At 43.1% G+C, this 23,185-nt stretch overlaps 1 pseudogene; it reads right to left on the minus strand.

The window, feature by feature from the left end:
• Positions 1–1,985: 1,985 nt before the first annotated feature.
• On the minus strand, positions 1,986–22,122 carry LOC139532932 (zona pellucida sperm-binding protein 3-like; annotated as a pseudogene).
• Between the last annotated feature and the right edge of the window lie 1,063 nt (positions 22,123–23,185).

Below are 23,185 nucleotides of genomic sequence, written 5' to 3' on the forward strand. Positions count from 1 at the left end.
CTTACTACAGAACCATATTTTCAAAATTGCCATGACCATTACCAAACGAACATTGTCACAGGGTTAGCCTAGGCTAGCTTGGTTAATCTTAAAATGGACTGACATGAAGATTAATTCCATTGTTTTTATTAGTGTACTACAATTTAGAGCTAAAATTCCTGGGGCGGCAGGTAGCCCAGTGGTTAGAGTGGTGGGCTAGCTCAAATCCCCGAGCTGACAAGGTAAAAATCTGTCCTTCTACACCTGAACAAGGCAGTTAACCCACTGTCCCTAGACTGTCATTGTAAATAAGAATTTGTTCTTAACTGGTTAAATAATAAATAAAAATGATAATCCAACAAGATGGATTTTCCTTCTAGCGGTTGCCATCTTTCTTACAGTACCAGAGGCGGTGAATTCATGAAACACGGTGCTTATCATGAACTGTTGCTTCCCAGCCTTGGAAGATAAATAGACATGATTAAAAAGACCATACATGCAATACTGTGAGCCTTTATTACAGTAATATGCAAGGCCCCACTTTAATAGGGTGTTTGTTCCCGTGTACAGGCCTGGCGGCTGTGTGTGTATGTGTTGCGTGCTCTACACGCATACTCGTGCTTGCCGGCTGGGTATTTGATTGGTAGGGTAGGGCTGACCCTACAGAGTATGGGGTAATGAAAGACATGTTTAATGGAGCATCGGCAGGCCACATGACAGCAGTTTCCTGAATCTCTCTCACCCCTGGAAGTTCCACTGGAACGGGACAAAAGCAGGGCCTGAACGAGACTTTAGATAGTGTGTGTCATACAACTTTCACCTATCCAGTCCTTTCAGACATGTGAACACAAAAGGGAGGGTCTAAGGCTTAAGCCAAAGAGATGGTCAGGACCAGGCCAGAGAGAAAAGAGACTTTGAATGATTGAGAATAAATTCAGTGCATCACTGTACTGTTATTGCCCGAATGTGTTCACAGATGTCAAACTGTTATTGTTTTGTGGGGGTGCAAAATTGACAAGTTAAACAGTGAGAGTATAAGAGTGTGTGTGCGTCTCAATTTGAATGCGTGTGTGTATCAGCCATTTTGCCTAACAGGATACATGACCCAGAGGGCAGCCACACATCAAAGACCTGTCACATGTCTTGCACCCAGAACATTGTTATTGCACCCAGATCGTTGAATATATATTGCTCCATGACGTTGGTATGCAGCGGCCATATACACATACTTTCATACCACAGCCGTGGGTGATGACAGCGCCGAACATGAAACACCAGACGGCATGTTTTTCATCAAACCACAATGTAATAGTGATGACTGGGATCAGGGCTGGCCTTAGCCTGGTTAAACCAGACGGAACATCGTGCTCACCATTGAGTGAGTCTGTTTCAGTCTGTTTTAACCAGGCTAGCCTACAGTAGGCAATCCTTGGGTCAGAATGTAACAGTTTTGTAATGGCCATGGCAACTTTGAATACAGTTTATGTAAGGGATTTGGTCAAGTAAATGTGTATATTGTGTTCAGGGTTGGTTAGGTTACTTTCTGAAAGTAATCAGTGAGTTACTAGTTACCTGTCAAATGTTAAATCAGTAATGTAACGTTTGGATAAACCAAACTCAGTCGCGCAATCTGGTTGTTGCCTGTGGGTCTTGCGTAGCCGCAAATACAGCAATGTCGCCAGTGCAGTGAGCGAGACCCCTCCCACAGCAGCCGGCAGTATCTCCATGAGAGACACGCCTGAGGAAAGAAGTTCAATTACTTCACTCAGAATACAATACAACTTTATCATAAACTGAGTAATACAGAATTTCTGTCTAAATGCATATCTACAAGCTCTAGCATATAGCATGGGGTTTTAGCAGTTTCTCAAAGCTTCAGTTAGTGGGAAACATTTTGAAATAGGGAGCTATCTTAACATGTCGAATAAGAACACAGATTTTTACTCACCATTGCTAAATGTTTCCTTAAGGTGTGCCCGAGTGAACAACTACAGACAACGCAAAAGTCAGTCATCTGTTGTGCGCTGGTAGTTGACCTCTAGTTGAGACGCCTGCTCCTCAGGGAACTCATTCATCTGTAGCCAGTCAGAATCCTGAACTAAGATGGGACTGAGGGCAGCCTCCGCTTCCCATCTATCTGTTGTGAAACAGTAATCAGTCTGTGTACACAATCGGATGGGGAAGAGATGCAAGCTAGACTCCACTTGATAGAAAAGCACCACTAGCACTGATGATCAAATCATAAACTTAAAAGATTACTCTGGTAGAATACAATGTCAGTCAGCAGACTCCTCCCCTTTCTCAGGCCACAGGTGGAGTCACAGCAGCCACACACCAGGTCATCCCCACCTGCTGAAACCCACCTTAGAGGAAAGAAAACAAGTTCAGAAAATGCAAAAAAATTTAAACCATGTATAGCTTTGGGTCCTAGTTCTATACAAATCCAATATATAAACATCCAGGTTTGCAGAATTATAGTTGTGTGCAGTATAAACTCAATCCCCAGAGACAAATCGGTTTCCCTCTGTAGTAAACGAGCAAGCCTTGTGTTCTGAGCCAATGGAAGCAGAGGCCGACATTGCTCTCAGATGACGTGATGTACATCTATAGGAAGGTAGGAGAGATATTACTTGTACAGGGTTGTGTTCATTAGAGTAAACAACAGAAAATCAAAGTCATTGTTTCTTATTGGACAAGTCCAGGTATTCCCCCTGTTCGTTTTCTTCCATTTAGTGCCTAATGAACAAGACAGGTGAGTACAGTACATACAGACTAAAAATAAAATGGCCTTCAGGTGAATGTATCGTTACTCACAAAGCTCCTCTCATCTTGGTGGAACCTGAAGGCCTCAAGCTGAAACTAGAGTTTGTCATCCTGGGTTTGCTGCAGGAAGTGGGACTTGGAGCCTGTCTGTCTTGCATCAGTAAGACACCTGATGGGATGAAATAAAAACAAAGTTTAATTTACATTCACAATATACAGAAGTACGGTAAGCTGGAAGGGGAACACACACGCACCGCTCACGGTTCCTCATTGAGAACCTGCATGGTTCTCAATGAAGGAATATCTAGGTTCAGTGGCCAGCATAGCCACACAGCTGTCCACGTAGACATGGAGAGTTGTATGGTGGGCTTGGATAATGGAGGCTTCAATGCTCATGACATGCCCCAGAAAGTAGACACTGGAGGGCCTCTCAAATTGCCAGTCATCTGAATGAGAAGAAAAGCTATAGCAGCAATAGAGCCTCACAATGGAGGTGTCATAATACCCATAAAACCTAGCAGTCAAACAGGGAAATGGTTCCAGTTGTTTTCCACCATTCATTTTTCCCATAGGGGATTTTAGAAACACTTAAAAACAAGGGCTATGTGACGTTTTGATAGCCATGCAAAACTCTCTCGGACAAGGTTACTTTTATCAATATATTCTGCTCTATTTACTCTCAGATTCTAAAATGCTAATTAGCATCAATGTAGACATCATGCAAAACTACAAGGTCCTGCATGTCATTTCTAGCTGACACCTTTGCTAAGAGGTATTGTGTCAATTTCAAACTTGCACAAGACAGTACAAAGAATTGTCAATATAAAGAGATTTAGCCAATTTATTCATTACTACATTTAGCTATCATTAGATAGTTAATCTAGAGATGCTTACCTTTGCCTTGATTTGGTAGTCTCGTCCAGATCGTCATTTCATTTGTAGTGCTTTATGATAGCCACATTAGCAGCTAATTAGCGTTAAAACATTTTTTGGGGGGGTAAATACAGGAGAATATATTAATAAAAGTGACTGTCCTAAAGAGAGTTAACGTTATCAAAACGTCATGGCAGAGTAAGCCTACACAAAAATGCCCTATGGGGAAAATGATTGGAACCATTTCTCTGTTTGACCGCTAGGTTTTATTGGTATTATGACTGATACAGTGGTACTCTATAACTCAAAATGGCAGAGGTCAACTTTAAAGGTGTAGTCTCACCTATGTCCTGTCATGAGCCTGAGAGAAAAGACCAGCTGCTGCTCTGCAACCTTGGTGGAGGCAAAGGGAACCCAGGTAGGCTTCAGAGCATTACTGGTCACATTGTGCTTCCTGATGGATACAAACGTTTTACAGCCAGAGCCAGGGTTGTGTTCATTTGAGCATGACATGGAAAACATTTGAAAAGTGAGAATGAAATAAAAGTCCTTACCTTTGATAATGGCATTCAACTCCAACCTCAGCATCATTTGTTCTTACAATGGGAGTGCTGTAAACTGGTGTTGGTGTGTAGATAAAGGTAAAGATATAGATGAGTACATCCTCTGTTCTCTAAAGAAAACAAAGTCACTTTCCAGCACTACATATTGTACTACAACACCACTAAGCATCAATTCCACTCTTCCTTGTACAAAGACAGTGACTCTGGAATCTACAGATGTTCTGTTCCATTTCTCATTCCAAACTAAATAAATTCATGTGTTCTTTTGTAGCTTGCAACAATTATGGAAGAGAACTATTCGTTGTACAAATTCCCCATACACACACACTAGACCCAAACATACCATTAGCATGCTCCTATATCCTAGCAGCTCAGTCTCAAACAGCAGCTTCTGGTCAGCATGGTCAAACTGTGGATGTATGGTGCTTCCCGAGTGGCAAAGTGGTCTAAGGCACTGCATCGCAGTGCTAGCTGTGCCACTAGAGATTCTGGGTTCGAGTCCAGGCTCTATCGCAAGGGGCAGCACAATTGGCCCAGCGTCGTCCGTGTTAGGGGAAGGTTCGGCCGGCAGGGATATCCTTGTCCCATCGCGCACTAGCGACTCCTGTGGTGGGCAGGGTTGACACGGTCATCAGGTGTACGGTGTTTCCTCTGACACATTGGTGTGGCTGGCTTCCGGGTTAAGTGGGCATTCTGTCAAGAAGCAGTACGGCTTGGTTGGGTTGTGTTTCAGAGGACACACGACTCTCGACCTTCGTCTCTCCCGAGTCCGTACGGGAGTTGCAGCGATGAGACAAGACTGTAACTACCAATTGGATACAACGAAATTGGGGAGAAAAAGGGGTAAAAAAACTCTGGATGCACAGCCTCCCAGGGTCAGATCAGATGGTCGGATCAACTGACCATTCCCTAGGAAATCCTGCTTGACCTCCACCTGAACCACGTCCTGCCTGTACTGGACCGCTACACTGGTCACAGACACTGGATTCTTCAGCTCAAACTTCACTCGGCCCTGCACAGGCGGTTTCCCTGGTTGAAACGCCTGTTGATTTCTGGCAGGCTGTTGAGGTTCATATTTTACAGGCACCTGGGTTGGTTTTTGAACAGGTTTCTATATTCAAACTGTATAGAAGATGGTGCAGGTTTCCCATGCTCAGTTTGTACAGGGATTTGAACAGGTATCCTTTGTTCAAATGGCATAGGTGTTTGAAAAGGCCTGAATAGGTCTTGTGTGGGTAACCTTGAGCCTGTGCTCACAAGCTCTTCTGCTTGCTGCTGTGGACCATAGCTGACAAAGTTAGATGTTTCTTGATTATGTGATGGCATTGGAAAAAGCTAACTCTGAGCATCACTGGATGACCTGAATGAGACAAGCATAACAAACCCAACCAAATCTACTCTCAACCTCATTCTGATTTTTGACATAGTGTCCGTTGTGGATTCAATGACATTTCATTTTAAAGCAGAATCTGTGAGCTTGCTCCTGTCTCCTTCCACTTGTCATTCGTGAAATTGCAGCCCGAAGAGTTGCACAAAATTATGGGTGTGTCTCAGTACTCTTTCATGGTTTTCTTTCCTTGTCTCCTGTCACTCATAGAGGGTAGGACATGAAAGGACTCTACACTTTTGAGATGCACCCTCAGTATGACTGACTTTTGCTTATAAGCTGTGTTCGAATACTCGTACGATTTGTGACATGAATTGAGTATATAGTGTGCTTATTGGTCATAGAATGGATATAGATTTTTCATTTTAAAATAGTTTTATGAGCCCTATGAGCAAAAGTCACCACACCCTGGGGGTTTGAAGCCTGGCCTTTATACGGGGATCTTAAACGTCCACGTCAGATGATCAAGTGGCTCCAGTGGCTTGAAGAATGTGGACTATGTGTGTGTGTGTGTGTGTGTGTGTGTGTGTGTGTGTGTGTGTGTGTGTGTGTGTGTGTGTGTGTGTGTGTGTGTGTGTGTGTGTGTGTGTGTGTGTGTGTGTGTGTGTGTGTGTGTGTATTCGTGTGTGTGTGCTTGTTCGTGTGTATGTGTGTTAGGTGATTTATGATCGTTCCCTGTGGTGCGTCAGATGGAGGGGAGTGTGAGGGACAGTGAGCAGGCCTCATCTGGAGCCTATATGGGTTGTCAACAGACCTGTCAATCACACCTAAGGGGCAGGAAGAACATGGCCCCAGTCTTTATGGTTGAATTCCAATATGAAAACCTCCTCACTTACTGACCTCTACCCTTGTTAATTTGCTTGTAAAGAAATAGAAAAATGCTTTGATGGGTATCAAGAATGTGGCAATAATATAGCAGAAATGTTCTCTAGGCTTCAGTTCAACAGGCTAACCCAGTCTTGTTGTGTGAAGATGATTCAGGTTTAAAGACACACACACACACACACACACACACACACACACACACACACACACACACACACACACACACACACACACACACACACACACACACACACACACACACACACACACACACACACACACAGCCACACAAACAGGCACACACAGACATCCCCACACAAACACACACCAACTCGTCTGTGGAAATTCTGAAAAGAAACATTCTTCTTGGAAGAATTAGCAAACCCATCTCCCATAACTCATAATACAATACCGTAGCTACCTTTGCGTTGAAATACTGGAATACATTAACCATCTTTCCTCAGCCGTTTTTTTCCCAAAATACATCCCACCTGAAAAGCCTCCATTGTCAGGAACTGGCTATCTCCCGATCAGCAGGCAAACAAAAGACAGAGGGGAGAATAGAGACTATAGCCCTGAGATGAGTCTGAGGCTGCCCCAAATGGCACCCTGATCCAGTCTGGCAGTGCACTATATAGGGAATAGGGTGCCATTTAGAATGCAGTCTGAGTCTGAGCCCCGGTCTGTCGGTCAGCTCCCTTGGTCCATTTCTCCATCTAACTTAGTTAACAGGCTCTAATGTGGCCCTTGGGGAGCCCTAATTTGGCCCCTGAGGGCCTCCAGATAGGGCCTGGCAACCTCTATGACTCTGTTTCCAATAAGCCTGGCCCATCTGGAGCTGAAGGGGAGCGCAGGAAGCAGGTAGCCATGACAACAAACCCCCTCACACACACACACACACACACACACACACACACACACACACACACACACACACACACACACACACACACACACACACACACACACACACACACACACACACACACACACACACACACACACTTGACACACACACACTTGACACACACAAACAACCACACTCTGCTGCACCAGCAAACCAGCTGCTCATGTGTTTATTAAATGAGAGAGCGGGGATTGGGGAAAGCTGTTGGCCATAGGAGGGCACTGTGCTCCTCACTTGACCCACCTTGTCTGACTTTGCACTCCAAGGGATAGTCACCGATATGAAGTTTCAAGTTAAAGTTTTTTTATTAGTTGTATGGCATACACCGTCCAGCGAAATGCTTACTTGCAGGTTCCTTCTCAACAATAAGAAATAATGAAAGACAAGAATAAGTTGTGTTTTTGATTGAGATTCTAAAATGCACCTACAATATATGGGTTCTATACTTAATTCCATGTTACACCTACTCAGATATCACATGGAAACAGAGTAGCAGTAGCATTGGCACTGTCCGGTTATGAGCCTCATCAAAAAGTGTTGTCTGTGTGTGGACGATGTAAATGGGATGGAAGCCAGTACAGATGTTCTGTAACACCAACACGCTCATATAGACCAGCAGTAATACACATGTATAATACAACCTCGCAAAGTCAGAAATTAGGTGATTTTGCCACTGCTCTACAGTGGAACATATGGGTAACGGTTATGATACTCATTTAGGATGTGTAGGAGAGACAGAAGGAGTTATAGCCTTCTGCTTTGGGGAGAGAGAAGTGTTCAAGATTAGCAGGTTTATTGCTTGTTCATCGTCATTCCGCAACGGTGATTGCAAAATGTGGAGGCTGGTTGGGACATGGTTGGATTTTGTGAGGATTTTATCACACTATCCTCTCCCAGTGACTTCCTTTGCAGTCTTGGCATCTGTGATATTGTTATTTTACAATCATTAGCATGATTCACATAGCTGCTTGCTTTATGGTCACTGTACACTGATACACTGTACAATTATCTTGTATTATGTTCCATTGGGGGTGTGTTTTTCATTTTGGTTAGAATCTGGTGGAGAATGAGAATAGGTAGAGGTTAAAAGGTAGAGGAAGAAAACTATAGAAGAGAGGGGAGGAGATAAAGAGAGAGAAGGGAGAGACGAAGAGAGAGAGAGAGACACAGACAGACAGAGGAGAGAAAGAGAAAAAGAGAACGAGAGGAAGAAAGCGAGAAAGGGAGAGACTGCACAAACAATGGAGATACAGGAGGGGCAGAGGGATGATGTTTTACTCTGGGTGCAGAGAGAAGGATAACAGAGAGAGAGAGGGCAGGTCTGCCAGGTGATGGTCTGCTGGTCATCCCAGTGGGGGATTCAATGAGTTCATCCCAAATGGCACCCTATTCCCTATTTAGTGCACTACTTTTGACCAGGGCTCAATTGTTTCTGTTGTTATCCCTAAAGGAAGAGATCATCTGAATTAGATAAATACCATCCAATTTCCAGATTATCTTGCCTTTCCAAAGTTTTAGAATCCCTGGAACTTTTTTAACTTCTCCCTCTATTCTAAATGTGCACCAATCCAGTTTTATCCCTGGACAGACAGTAGCAGCGTTTCAGCTGCTATGCTTGTTTTACATGATGTGTTAAATTGCTTAGATCATAAAAATCATTGTGCTGCCTTATTTATAGACCTTTCCAAGGCCTTCGACACTGATGACCACATTCTCATTCAAAGGTTGACTGAAATAGGCCTGGATCAGGCTTCTTGCAAGTGGTTTGAGAATTATCTGTCAGACAGGACACAATGTGTGATTTCTGATGGTGTTAAGTCTAGTTTCCTGGAATAAAGAAAGGTGTACCGCAGGGCTCGGTATTGGGACCTGTTCTCTTTACTATTTATGACAAAATGTTGGTCTATCTATCTGTATGCAGTAGATACTGTTATTGTATGCCATAGCCCCAACTGTAGACCCTTCCACCCCACCCCCACCCCTGGTGATATCATGTGGAATTATCCATATAATGATCTACTGTACACTGAGTGTAAAAAAACATTAGGAACACCTTCCTAATATTGAATTGCACCCCCTTTTGCCCTCAGAACAGACTCATTTCGACACAGACATTCTATCACAACAACAAGGCTCTCTGATTCACGGGCCATCAGACTCAATTTCCAGCAGATTAGCAGAGAAGAAGGGTCTGTTCAACCACAGGTTTAATGTACTGTTATTAAAGATGTGCATCACACCACATCCCTGCAGACCACACCAGACCACATGCACACAGGGCCTCAAGCAGGCAGGCGCACACACACACACACACACATACACACTAAAATAATATTCTCAGTCTCCGGCATAGCTGCTGTATCACTTAGCAAAATGGTGCAATGACGTAATATGGTGCTGACAGAGGCAGGTTGATAGTTTAGACTTGGTCTGTGTCCCAAAAAGCACCCTATTCCCTATGTAGTCAAAAGTAGTGCACTCTATAGGGAATAGGGTGCCATTTGGTTTGCATCCTTGGTCTAATGTTACACAACACAGATTCCTAAATGGTAGCCTACGTACAGTGCATTCGGAAAGTATTCAGACCCCTTCCCCTTTTCTACATTTTGTTACCTTACAGCCTTACTCTAAAATATATATATTTTTAAAATCCCTGATCAATCTACACACAATAACCAATAATGACAAAGCAAAAACTGGTTTTTGGAAATGTAGTAAAATAAAAAAAACTGGAATATCACATTTACATAAGCATTCAGACCCATTACTCAGTACATTGTTGAAGCACCTTTGGCAGCAATTATAGCCTAGAGTCTTCTTGGGTATGACGCTACAAGCTTCACACCCCTGAATTTGGGGAGTTTCTCCCATTCTTCTCTGCAGATCCTCTCAAGCTCTGTCAGGTTGGATGGGGAGCATCGTTGCACAGCTATTTTCAGGTCTTTTCAGAGATGTTAGATCGGGTTCAATTCTGGGCTCTGGCTGGGCTACTCAAGACATTCAGAAACTTGTCCCAAAGCCTGTGTGCTTAGGGTCAATGTCCTGTTGGAAAGTGAACCTTCGCCCCAGTCTGAGGTCCTGAGCTCTCTGGAGCAGATTTTCATCAAGGATCTCTCTGTACTTTCCCTCGATCCTGACTAGTCTCCGAGTCCCTGCCGCTGAAAAACATCCCCACAGCATGATGCTGCCACCACCATGCTTCACCGTAGGGCCAGGTGATGAGCGGTGCCAGGGTTCCTCCAGACGTGACGCTTGGCATTCAGGCAAAGAGTTCAATCTTTTGGCAAACTCCAAGCGAGCTGTCATGTGCCTTTTACTAACGAGTGGCTTTCGCCTGGCCACTCTTCCACAAAGACCTGATTGGTGGAGCACTGCAGAGATGGTTGTCCTTCAGGAAGGTTCTCCCATCTCCACAGAGGAACTCTGGAGCTCTGTCAGAGTGACCATCGGGTTCTTGGTCATCTCCATGACGAAAAGGCCCTTCTCCCCCGATTGCTAAGTTTGGCTAGGCGCCCAGCTCTAGGAATAGTCTTGGTGGTTCCAAACTTCTTCCATTTAAGAATGATGGAGGCCACTGTGTACCTGGGGACCTTCAATGCTGCAGAAATGTTTTGGTACCCTTCCCCAGATCTGTACCTCGACACAATCCTGTCTCAGAGCTCTACAGACAATTCCTTTGACCTCATGGCTTGATATTTGCTCTGACATGCACTGTCAACTATGGGACCTTATATAGAGAGGTGTGTGCCTTTCCAAATCATGTACAATCAATTTAATTTACCACAGGTGGACTCCAATGAAGTTGTTAGAAACATCTAAAAAATGATCAATGGAAACATGATGCACCTGAGCTCAATTTCGAGTCTCATAGCAAAGGGTCTGAATACTTATGTAAATAAGGTATTTCAGTTTTTTACTTTTTATTCATATGCAAAAAATTCTAAAAACCTTGTTTTGCTTTGTCATTATGGGGTATTGTGTGTAGATTGAGAAATAATGTAATCCATTTTAGAATAAGGCTGTAATGTAACAAAATGTGGGAAAAATGAAGGGGTCTGAATCAGAATGCACTGTATCTCTTTACTATAGAGACAAAACAAAGCAGGGTGGTCCTGGTCAATTAGTGCACTTCTATAGGGAATAGGGTGCCATTTGGGATGCAGTGAAAGGTTTTCCATCTGAACAGGTCAAATACTAGAGATTATATGGAGCAGCAGACCGATCACATTCTAAAGGCATTTTCCATGCGATGATTGACAGGTGACGCTGACTCAAGCAGTGGACAATAGTGTGGTCATTGAACCAGGGCTTGACCTATACACTTCCTTGTGTGTAGAAGAGAGCTAGGGATAACCATTGTGAAAACCATACAAACCAAAACTTTTGTTGTTAAAAGTTGTTTTCTCAGCTGTAACCTAGTATTGACAAATTAAATTATTTCACATTTAAAATGTGATACACTATTGTGGTCAGTACTGTATATAAAAAAATCTCTTGCCCTGCCTCCCGAGTGGCGCAGCGGTCTAAGGCACTGCATCGCAGTGCTAGAGGTGTCACTACAGACTCGGGATCGATCCAAGGATGGGTCACAACTGGCCGTGATCGGGAGTCCCATAGGGCGGCGCACAATTGGCCCAGCGTCGTCCAGGTTAGGGGAGGGTTTGGCAGGGGGGCTTTACTTTGCTCATCACACTCTAGCGACTCCTTGTGGCAGGCAGGGCGCCTCCAGGCTGACTTCGGTCGTCAGTTGAACGGTGTTTCCTTAAGGTTAAGCGGGTGGGTGTTAAGAAGCACGGTTTGGCAGGTTATATTTCGGAGGATGCATGACTTGACCTTCGCCTCCCGAGCCCGTTGGGGAGTTGCAGCGATGGGAGATAAAGGGGGTAAAATACAAAGAAATCCCAAAATGTATAAATACAAAAATCCCCTACGCACACGCACACACACACACAACAGAGCAAGGTTTATGCCTCGTGCTCCCCACTGAATCGCTGTCATTTATATAGCAACCGAACCCCGTTTGTTTAATAAACAATTTGTCAGTGATGTATCGAAAACCAACTCTAATTTGATTACCCATGAAACGGAGCAGTCGGCGGATGTGCATGGGACATTTAACTTTCTTTGTGAGGGTAAACAGAAATGTTATAGCCAGTGAGTGAGTGCAATGCAATATGCTGTTTGTGTGTGTGGGTCTTTGTGCACGCTGCCTGCATATGTGGAAAAGCGATCCCTAGGGGCTTGCAATTACATCTAAATGACATAATCAGTCAAGATGGATGACTGCCTCCCGTCCAGAGTGTTTTGAACTCTCAGCCGATCCAGCTCAATCACGTCTGGAGGGAAATTATGAAATGTCTAATGGTTTTCCACTGTGTTGCTCTTATTCCCTCCCCTTTTCACATAACTTGATGTTTTTTGTGGATTACTGGCTCTGCTTACATATCTTTTTTTTTTTCATTATTCATCCGTTATTTGACCAGGTAAGTTGACTGAGAACACGTTCTCATTTACAGCAACGACCTGGGGAATAGTTACAGGGGAGAGGAGGGGGATGAATGAGCCAATTGTAAACTATCTGAAGGAGACTGATGTAAAGATGGAATGTGTTTTTTGTCTATAGTCTAGGGCTGCGTCTCAAATGTCACCCTTATTGTGCAGAACTTTTGACCAGGGCCCATAGGGCTCTTGTCAAAAAGTAGTGTATCCTTCTATATAGGGCAGGGATGGGCAACTTTGATGGTGCTGGGGGCCACAACCAAAAAAAACACATCCATACCCACAGATCTAGTCAGAGCCGGCCCTAACCTTTTGAAGGCCCTAAGTGAAATTTTGTTTGCCCAACCTTGCGAGTAAAACCTTTTAGCGGCACGTCTCTTGACAGCGGAGAGAAAGAATTCAAGTTTTAGAATTCATTTCCTGCAATTCTACACATTTTGCTATGGGGCGTAGAGAACATGTTGTAGTTTTTAAGCAAGTTTGCTGCAAATCTACACGTTTTGCCTTGGGGAGGAGTGACATTTTGAAATTGTTTAACTAATTCCATGCAGTTCTACTCATTTTGCCATCGGGCAGAGATTTAAAAATTCAGAGACAATTTCCTGCAATTATACACATTTTGCCATAGGGTGGAGAGCAATGTTTGCAGTTTTTAACATGATATATGAGTGAGAGTGATAAACAAAATCAATGGGGGCCCCCTGGTTGGTAATTCGACCATGATTACTACAAGTTTAGATAGCTGTGTCACGCCCTGGCCTTAGTTATCTTTGTTTTTCTTTATTATTTTAGTTAGGTCAGGGTGTGACATGGGGGATGTTTGTGTGTTTTTGTCTCGTCTAGGGTGTTTTGTATTGTCTAGGGGGTGTTTGTAGAGTTCATGGGGTTGTGTTCAGTGTAGGTGTTTATGTAAGTCTATGGTTGCCTGGATTGGTTCTCAATTAGAGACAGCTGTCTATCGTTGTCTCTGATTGGGAGCCATATTTAGGCAGCCATAGTCATTAGGTAGGTTGTGGGTAATTGTCTATGTGTAAGTTGCTTGTGTCTGCACTTACTGTTTATATAGCGTCACGTTCGTCGGTTTGTTGTTTTGTTTAGTTTGTATAGTGTCTTTCGTTTCGTGTTCGTCTTCAATAAAAGAAGATGTATCATTATCACGCTGCGCCTTGGTCCTCCTCTTTTTCACCATATGACGATCGTGACAAGCTGGCCGCTATACTAATTTAGCAATCTTTAAAAAAAATACTGCCAGAAGATCTCTTTCGCAAGAGTAATACTACATAGCTGTGGTGAACAGTGAAGAGCTGTAGTCTAAATCTGAAGGGATCATACAGTAATAATCAACATGAAAAAAATTATTAATCAAGGTGTCTCTATCATATTCTTTTCAAATCATAAAATGAGCGGTTGAGAAACCCTGCAAAAGCTATAACCATGGTTTCCTTGTTTTTTGGCTTCCATCAAACAAACCTTTCAAGCGTTAATTGTTTGTGTTCCTCCCGACGCTGTGACATCATCAGAACCTTTCACGACTTCAGCCGAAGTCGGTTCCTCTCCTTGTTCAGGCGGCGATCGGCGGTCGGCGTCGCCAGTCTACTAGCCATCGCTGATCCACTTTTCATTTTCCATTTGTTTTGTCTTTGTTTCTACACACCTGTTTTTCATTCCCCTAATTATTGTTCATGTATTTAACCCTCTGTTTCCCCCATGGTGTTGTGCGGGATTGTTTTATGTCATGTTCAGTAATGTTGGTGACTGGTTATTTCGACGGGTGCTGTTTTTTGCCCGTGTGTAAAAGTTGATGTTCGTGTGTTTGGGCAAGTGTAGAGTTTTACCTTGCACCATTCATTATTCTGAGTAAAGTTGCTCCCAATTCTCTGCTCTCCTGCGCCTGACTGCATACACCAGCTACACCCACCATTATGACAGAACCGCTGGTACAGTGCAACATCCACATCTCCCATGGGAGCCTCATCATTACCCACAATTCCAGGGTTGGCGAAGAGGAGACTCTCTGCCTGGTGAAGCCGCCGCTGCCTTCCTCGCTCTGTGCCAAGCTGTCTGTCACGGGAGACCAAAACAGATGTTTCAGTTACGAAAAACAAACAAACAACAAACAACTTCAAAATAGACATCATCTGTGATGGGAAAAACAAATCTACGTGACAATGGTTGCTATTTGAGATGATATTGAGTGTGAAAGGGCACATTTCCTCTGATCTTTTGATTACTCTGGAAACTGGATGAAACACTAACGCAAGGCAGAGCTACTTTCCCAGTAGATTTTAGTATATATTTTTTGTTTCCCTATGATCCAGGCTAACCTACCTGGGCCAGTCCAATACCCTTTTCACACTACCGTGATGACCCAAACCATTTTCTTTTCATATTGTCCTTTCCAGAACGTTCCAGCTGCTATGGTGGATATGTAACCAGGCCACCCCAGCTCGGCTTGGTTCGATGGTATAACAATACTGTACAGGACCGGCTTTGAGCTGTATGTATAGCTTTCCTAGTCTCACATGGCCAGACAAAGTTCAAGTTTAATTGTAGTTCCATGTAAGTACAAGCACATACAGCAGCAGCATACCACCCTGCATACCACTGTTGGCTTGCTTCTGAAGCTAAGCAGGGTCGGTCCTGGTCAGTCCCTGGATGGGAGACCAGATGCTGCTGGAAGTGGTGTTGGAGGGCCAGTAGGAGGCACTCTTTCCTCTGGTCTAAAAAAATATCCCAATGCCCCAGGGCAGTGATTGGGGACACTGCCCTGTGTAGGGTGCCGTCTTTCGGATGGGACGTTAAACGGGTGTCCTGACTCTCTGAGGTCATTAAAGATCCCATGGCACTTATCGTAAGAGTAGGGGTGTTAACCCTGGTGTCCTGGCTAAATTCCCAATCTGGCCCTCAAACCATCATGGTCACCTAATAATCCCCAGTTTATAATTGGCTCATTCATCCCCCTCCACTCCCCTGTAACTATTCCCCAGGTCGTTGCTGCAAATGAGAATGTGTTCTCAGTCAACTTACCTGGTAAAATAATGGAAAAATAAATAAAAAAATACATCAGGGGATGAATTCAAGACTATAATCTAATCCAGGCATGTCGGTCAACCCTATCCTAAACCACCAACCTATAGCCTACAGTACGTGTGATAACCACTAGTTACCTTAGGTATTGCCTATTTTCCATCTACTGTCTGTGATCTCCGCTTCCACATAGTGTTTGAGATCAAAGCCATCTCAAAGCCCCCACAAGCCTAACAGTCAAACAGTTGCCCTGCTCTCCTGCTCCACAACAGCCATTAGAATGCAAACAACCACACCACAACGATCAGTGAAAACACGACAGAAACAAATGACTCTGAGAAATCACCCATGGCAGAAAAATCATTCATTCCTAATGTCAGCCCCGATCTTGACAATGAGGATGAAAATAATTTTGGAAACCCTCCAGGTGACATTTGAGAGATATTTACCTTTTAAAGATCTTGACATTTCACTGTGGCTGTCTAATAATATCCTGTATATGAAAAACAGTTTGTGTGGAGTGTCTCGGGGTCTGAGGTAGCTGTTGGAAGATATTGATCGCTCCTGCGGGAGTGAAAACCACTGCCAAGATATAGACACCTGCAGAGAGACTTTCTTATGGATGATCCCTTAGCCTTGTCTAAGGGGTGTGTGTATGTGTGTGTGTGTGTGTTTGTGTGTGTGTGTTTGTGTGTGTGTGTGTGTGTGTGTGTGTGTGTGCCTACCTACGGTCAGACTCAATGGACTGAGCTATGGACATGATGATTTAAAACACTTCTCTTATAAGGCAGTAACAAATAATTATACTGTCATATTTTATGATGAATAGGGCATACTGCGCATTAAATCAATGTGTGGCTATACATACTTTAGTTAACTTTATTCTACTTTCAGAGATGTAATGAAATTGTTTAGATAGATAAAAAAAAAAGATTTACTTTAAGCTAGTTTGAATCAATACTTCACTGCAATCTGAATGAAAGTTGCATGGTTTTCTAAAATTGCCGCCATTGATCCCTGGTTGTCATTCATTTTAACTCAATTTTAATAGATTTTTTAAAAGAGGACAGAGGAGACCACTGCCAGGGTTTCTTTGTTGGAGAAGATGTCTTATTGTTCATTGACTGTACTGCTGGTGGTAAAATTTGGAGGCTTGTCGGGGAAAAAAAGGCTTGCAGAAAACCCAGATCAATCATCCAAAAAACTATTAAATAAATGTTTGCATCGATTCACTAAGTGGATCCGACTGAGACAGAAACGTTGTGAGTTTGAGTGAAAAGTTCCACATCTTTAGTGAGTTTTCTGTGTGAGTGGGGATGCATTCAAAGATTTTCAAATGTAGTCTGCCAACCAGGCCGTGGAAGAAAAATAAAGGAATATAGCTAGTGTTTTTAGTTGACTAGCAGTGCACTTTTGCCGATATAGAAGCAGAATTCTATTTTCTATTTTTATGCTTTCACCATCTTCGAACAGCTCTATTGCCTTCTCCTCATTTGCTCACATACAGTACAGGCTCACCAACACTCCAGTCTTAGGCTGCATCCCAAATGGCACCATATTCCCTTCCCATAGGGCTCTGATCAAAGGTAGTGCACTATATAGGGCATAGGGTGCCATTTGGGATGCAGGCTTAGCCTAAAGGAATGGTATCAGAGAGGTGTATCATGGTCTGGCTGTTGCCATGGCTGTCACCTAGGGGCGGCAGGTAGCCTAGTGGTTAGAGCCAGTAATTGAAAGGTTGCTGGATCGAATCCCCGAGATGACAAGGTAAAAATCTGTCGTTCTGCACCTGAACAAGGCAGTTACTCATTGTAAATAAGAATTTGTTCTTAACTGACTTGCCTAGTTAAATTTAAAATATATATAGTATTTTTTAAATCAGAGACGGCAGTAATGTATAGAGTAATCAGTGAAGGCAGTAATGTATACAGTAATCAGAGACGGCAGTAATATGTACAGTAATCAGAGACAGCAGTAATGTATACAGTAATCAGTGAAGGCAGTAATGTATACAGTAATCAGTGAAGGCAGTAATGTATACAGTAATCAGAGACGGCAGTAATGTATACAGTAATCAGTGAAGACAGTAATGTATACAGTAATCAGTGAAAACAGTAATGTATACATTAATCAGAGACGGCAGTAATGTATACAGTACTCAGAGATGGCAGTAACGTATACAGTAATCATCGAAGGCAGTAATGTATATAGTAATCAAAGATGGCAGTAATGTATCCCTGACCAGTTTGTGGCCAATTACCCAGTCAGAGCCGTGGACGCTCACCTCCCCTGTGACTGGCAGGATTAGTGGCCAAGTTCCAAATTACCGTACGACAGACCACATATTCACTCTGCACACCCTAATGGACAAACAAACAAACAAAGGCAAAGTCTTCTCATGCGTTGTTGATTTCAAAAAAGCTTTTGACTCAATTTGGCATGAGGGTCTTCTATAGAAATTGATGGAAAGTGGTGTTGGGGGGAAAACATACGACATTATAAAATCCATGTACACAAACAACAAGTGTGCGGTTAAAATTGGCAAAAAAAAACATTTATTTCCACAGGGCTGTGGGGTGAGAGAGGGTCGCAGCTTAAGCCCCACCCTCTTCAACATATACACTGCTCAAAAAAATAAAGGGAACACTTAAACAACACAATGTAACTCCAAGTCAATCACACTTCTGTGAAATGGGGGTTGTGCTTACAGCCCAACACCGTGCAGGACGTTTGGCATTTGCCAGAGAACACCAAGATTGGCAAATTCGCCACTGGCGCCCTGTGCTCTTCACAGATGAAAGCAGGTTCACACGCACATGTGACAGACGTGACAGAGTCTGGAGACGCCGTGGAGAACGTTCTGCTGCCTGCAACATCCTCCAGCATGACCGGTTTGGCGGTGGGTCAGTCATGGTGTGGGGTGGCATTTCTTTGGGGGGCCGCACAGCCCTCCATGTGCTCACCAGAGGTAGCCTGACAGCCATTAGGTACCGAGATGAGATCCTCAGACCCCTTGTGAGACCATATGCTGGTGCGGTTGGCCCTGGGTTCCTCCTAATGCAAGACAATGCTAGACCTCATGTGGCTGGAGTGTGTCAGCAGTTCCTGCAAGAGGAAGGCATTGATGCTATGGACTGGCCCGCCCGTTCCCCAGACCTGAATCCAATTGAGCACATCTGGGACATCATGTCTCGCTCCATCCACCAACGCCACGTTGCACCACAGACTGTCCAGGAGTTGGCGGATGCTTTAGTCCAGGTCTGGGAGGAGATCCCTCAGGAGACCATCCGCCACCTCATCAGGAGCATGCCCAGGCGTTGTAGGGAGGTCATACAGGCACGTGGAGGCCACACACACTACTGAGCCTCATTTTGACTTGTTTTAAGGACATTACATCAAAGTTGGATCAGCCTGTAGTGTGGTTTTCCACTTTAATTTTGAGTGTGACTCCAAATCCAGACCTCCATGGGTTGATAAATTTGATTTCCATTGATAATTTTTGTGTGATTTTGTTGTCAGCACATTCAACTATGTAAAGAAAAAAGTATTTAATAAGAATATTTCATTCATTCAGATCTAGGATGTTTTCTTTTAGTGTTCCCTTTATTTTTTTGAGTAGTGTATATCAACAAATTGATGAGGGCACTAGAAAAGTCTGCAGCACATATGACATTTGAAATGTCTTAATTTCTTAGGAACTTTGCGAGTGTAATGTTTACTGTGTAATGTTTACTGTTTATTACTTTTGTTTATTATCCATTTCACTTGCTTTGGCGATGTAAAACATATGTTTCCCATGCCAATAAAGCACTTAAATTGAAATAGAAATTTAGAGAGAGCGAGAACGAGAGCGAGAGCAAGAGAGAGAGACCGTCTTTAGGTTGAGGATGGGGGAGGGAGAGAGAAAAGGGCAACCAGTGAAGAACAAACACCACTGTAAATACAACCCATATTTATATTTATTTATTTTCCCTTTTGTATTTTATCTATTTGCACATCGTTATAACACTGTATATAGCCATAATATGACAATTGAAATGTCTCTATTCGTTTGGAACTTTTTTGAGTTTACTATAAATTTTTTATTGTTTATTTGACTTGCTTTTTTCAATGTAAACATATGTTTCCCATGCCAATAAAGCCTTTTGAATTGATTTAAATTGAGAGAGAGAGGTCAGTGGACTGACACTGTGGCTACTCTCCAAAGACAGAGAGATGAAAATCATCCCTCCATCTCACAAAAAAATACAAATGTAAAACACAAGACCTGCCTCTCACAACAGATTGGCTCAAAGAACTTAAACTGCTGTTGGTTTAAATCCCTTCTGTATCTCTCTCTCTCTCTTTCTCAATTCAAATGGGCTTTATTGGCGTGGGAAGCGTGTTTACATTGCCAAAGCAAGTGAAATAAACAATAAACAAAAGTGAGAAGACACAAAACAACATTAACAAGAAACTATTCGAATTTAACATTAAATACTGCACTCAAAACGGTTTCAAAACTCTCTCTTTCTCTCCTTTTGAATTGTTCTCTGAAGTTGAGGGAGGGAGAGTATTGGGTTGAAAGGAAAAGCAGACAGTCGGTCCCAAATGGCACCTTATTCCCTTTATAGTGCACTACTTTTGACCAGGGCTCTGGTCAAAAGTAGTGCACTATAGAGGGAATAGGGTGCCACTCGGGACGTACAGCGAGTACATCCTCTACATTAAGAGGTCTAGTTGGTTGGAGACGTCCAGTCTAGGCCTTTGAACTTTGTGACATGTCCAAGCTGAGGGTAACTTATCCCTATCACTTCAAAGCCTCGAAAGGTGAGGCAATGTTATGTCAGTGTCTCCATGGTCTCATGGAGAGCACGGCTGCATGCTCTCGGACCAAAAACCGAAAGCTAAGAAGTGTCTACATCTGTATTGCTTGCTCTTTTGGGTTTTAGGCTGGGTATCTGTATAGCACTTTGTGACACATGCTGTTGTAAAATGGGCTTTATAAAATACATTTAATTGATTGACTAGGGAATAGGGTTCCATTTGGGATGCACACCTAGAGGTGTAAGAGCTTTGGGTCACCTCAGTGTGGGAAGTTTGGGTCATAGAAATCAAATATATTCAATGAGTTATATTTCTGGGTTTCTGGGTTTTGTTTGCAATCTGAGTGCTACGGTGAGTGTTCAAAATCCTATGGTCTCATACCGTGTAAGTGGAGATTTCTGCATTTTTTGGGTGTGTAAGACAGGCCTTTTTGCTTTTTTTTTTTACCACTGAAACGCCAAGTAACTCAGTCTCTCAAGACAAAGTTACGTTTTCCCTTTGTTGGCATCTTTAACCCACCAGCCCAATAGCCTGGTTAAAGGTCCAATGCAGCCTTTTTTTTATCTCAATATCAAATATTTTCTGGGTAACAATGAAGTACCTTTGTTTTCAAATAAAATGGTCAAAAGTAAACAAAAATAGCTTCTAATAGCAAAGAGCAATTTCTCAAGCAAGAATGTTGCTAAGACTGTCTGGGAGTGGTCTGAGTGGGAAGTGGAAAACTGACATCTATTTGTTATTGGCAGAGGGGTTTGGAACTCTCTTTCTTATTGGTCTATTAACCAATTTACTGCCTGGTGAGGTCACAAGGCTGGCCAATTCTCCATCCCACCAAAATGGGCTGAAATGTCAGGCAGTATTTTCAAACAGCTCTTACACTAAAAGGGCATTATCATAATTTTCCAAATTTCACAGTATTATTCCAGCCTCATAGTGTGGAAATATAATAAAACACAGGAAATCACCTTTTTGACTACACTGGTCCTTTAAACCAGAATGAATGTTGCACTCACTATTGCACCCATCACCCCAAACCCTTTGTCTGTGTTCTCACATCATTTATTCAGGATCCTAAAACTACAGAGGACCTCCACAATACCCTTGGCTGCTCCTTCTCACTGCCCAGACACCTTTCTTTCTTTTTATTTTACACACCCCTACTCAGTTTCCACATTGAGAAAGCTAAACAAGGAGATAGAGCACAGTGAACATGACTCACAGGAACAAGCCCCCAATATGCAGGTTTCCCTTCACACAGAATAAAAGAGAGAGAGAGAGAAAGACAGACAGAGGAAGAGAGGATGGAAACAGGGGTTCAGGAACACCCCCCCCCACCCATCGTTTCTCCCCAGCCGACCACTAGCGTGCCCTCTCCAGGCAGAGTGTGCCACCGTTCCTACCCTCCACCCCCTCTCCTCTCCCCCCCGTTCTCTCACCGCCTGGCCCAGAAGGAAAGTGCTGGGGTCGGGGAGGAAACGGCTGCCCCGGCTCATCTGGTTCTTTCAGAGGAATGACACAGGCAGGCTTGCTAGAATAGGAGACTACAGGGAGTCAAAATGAAAGAATAGGAAAGGGAATAAAAGGAGTAAAAATGTGACAACATTTTTTGTTCGTTTTTATTTAACCTTAATTTAACTAGGCAAGTAAATTAAGAACAAATTCTTATTCACAATGACAGCCTAAACTATGTCTGTCATCTAGATAATCAACATTTTTGTCAGTGAAAGGTAGTCTTCATTTCTTCCAAACTAGCTATTTTTGGGCAATTTCCTTTGCTTTATTCTTTCAAAATTATGGTAATCTTTATCCTCCTCCTTCTTTCTTTTGCTGAGAAAAAAACACTTGTAGTATCGATTGAATCACAACAACTGCAGTTTCTCCAAGTGATTAAGTAAATTACAGCCCCAGCATGCGGTCAAGGTTGGGAGGCTATGGATTCATCCACAGCCCTAATTAGAGGAGCTGCAGACATAAATAGCTTCAGCTTTCATCTAAACCAGATGGCTCTCTATCAGCAATATATAGTGCACTACTGTTGTCCAGAGCCCTTATGAGCTGGTCCTATGGACAGTGGTGTAGGGGAGTGTAAATGCATTTAAACGCCGTTTACGCACTTTTTATTTTTTGCCAAGCGCTTGCCCACCTTTTGCGGGAAAAAAACATTGAAAATATAGGGAGTGTTACTTCTCTAATCCCGACCAGTGATCAGCGTTTACCCACATATATTTCAACCACTACATCACTGCCTAAGGGCCCTAGTCAAAAGTAGTGCACTATGAAAGTAATATGGGGCCTTTTGGGGCGCAAGCAAGCTGTGTAGACATGGGTTCAGCTCTGTAATCAACACAACGGTAAGTAGACAATACTATGCTAGTATTGTTGCATGGTTATAGCCTACATATCAGTTGTCTTGAGAAGGGAAAATGCACACCTACAAGAAACACTTAGAGAGAAAAAAACAAGGTAGCCACAAATTACCTAATTGGTTAGAGTTCCCTAGTACCAAGTGGAAGAAATCAGACTGAAACAGGAAGCGACTACCTAAACTTGTCCAAA

The sequence above is a fragment of the Salvelinus alpinus genome, chromosome 10, assembly GCF_045679555.1.
Source record: "Salvelinus alpinus chromosome 10, SLU_Salpinus.1, whole genome shotgun sequence".
In the NCBI taxonomy this organism is placed as follows: Eukaryota; Metazoa; Chordata; class Actinopteri; order Salmoniformes; family Salmonidae; genus Salvelinus; species Salvelinus alpinus.